Here is a 1,619-nt window from a genome sequence, read left to right on the forward strand (position 1 = left end):
ATAAACTCCCTCATCCTTCCTTTTTCCACCAAACGCTGAACCATCTACTTTAGTGCATAGCAGTCATCGGTCTCATGATTGTGTATCTGATGGTAAGTGCAGAAAGGTTTACCAGGTATTTCTCCGGATGTGTTCCACGACCCTTCATATCCCTGCATGTTCTTTATCAACGGTAGTATTTCGCTTAGGGATCTATTTAGGGGTGTAACTTCCACCTCGCGGTATGGCTTTCTCTCTCTGTTCTCCTTTCTAATCCCTTCTCGGCTTCTTTCGGCCTGCGCCGTGTATCCGCGGTATCCACCCCTTTCCTTCTCAGACACACTCGCCTTCCTTGTTTCCCTGTCTTTCTCCATGGATAGCACTGCCTTCCCGGATCTCTTGTACTCCTTCTGCATACTGTCCTCATATCGGATATACTTTTCTACCCGCAGATACAGATCATGCAATGTTGCAATCTCATTCTTTGCTACCGATTGGTGTACTCCTGTCCCTGGCCGCAGCCCCCTTTCAAATGCAATCACCGCGGTCCTTTCATCCAGATTTTCGACCTTCAATGTCTCAGCTTTGAACCAACACAAGTATTCCCTTACTGACTCTGTGGATCTTTGTCGCACGTTGAATAATCCCGCGATATCCACCACCCGTTTTTTCTAATGAATGAAGTGATCTATAAACGCCTGTTCCAATTCTTGAAAGCTTCTTACACTCCCAGCTGGTAGTCGATAATACCAATCCGACGGCCCCCCTTTAAGGCTAGTGGGGAACATCATACATTGCAAACCGTCATATCTAGATTCTTGCCAGAGTGGCATTTGCTGCCAGAAGTGGAGGATGTGATCCGCCGGATCACCCTTTCCATCGTACCTTTCGAATCTAGGTTGGTTGAAACACTTTGGGACTTCCAAAGCCCAAATGCCATCCACCAATAGGTTGCAACTTAGCCCAGCCATCACCTGACTAGTTGCTCCCCCGCGACCCTTCGTCTGCTGCCGGTTAGCTTCCCTATCATTGTTTATCATTTCTTGCACCTGCTCCACCGTCAACCCGGTTACCGGATTTTCCACGAGATTCGGCTCATTATTCTCTTCCTTTTCCGCATCCTCGCTCGCCTCTTTATCCGTCTCTTCTTCTTCCCTTTCCATTTCCCTTCTTAGTTTGTCATTCTCCTCTCTTAGCCTCCCTATCTCTTCTCTCATGAGCCGCGTCTCTTTGGTTTCCTGTTCCTCTCTTCTATCTCCTTCTTCCCCAACCACTACCTTGGGCATCGGTTCCTGTATAGCCACTTTCTTCAGTCTCCCTACCTGTTTCTTAGGTGCCAAATGTAAGAACCAAAAAAAAACTCTTATAGTCTAAAGCAACCAAATCACTTCTCTACAACACCCTCTCTCTCTCTCTCTTTGTCTCTCTCTCTCTCTCTTTTCTTTTTTTCTCTCCTCAGAGTGCCCCCTTTTTTCTCTCTTCTTCTTTCCTTTTTATACCCCTTCACCCTCAATCTGGACCATCCAGCTATCCCTTCATCGGCGACCTCTGTCGGTCATCGCCCCGACCCCCTCGCCCCTAGGGTTCCGCAGACCGATTCCCCTGCCCCTCAGCCTACCCATTTATCTTGCCTCCCTCCC

This window comes from Coptis chinensis, chromosome 4 (assembly GCF_015680905.1).
Source record: "Coptis chinensis isolate HL-2020 chromosome 4, ASM1568090v1, whole genome shotgun sequence".
NCBI classification, from domain to species: Eukaryota; Viridiplantae; Streptophyta; class Magnoliopsida; order Ranunculales; family Ranunculaceae; genus Coptis; species Coptis chinensis.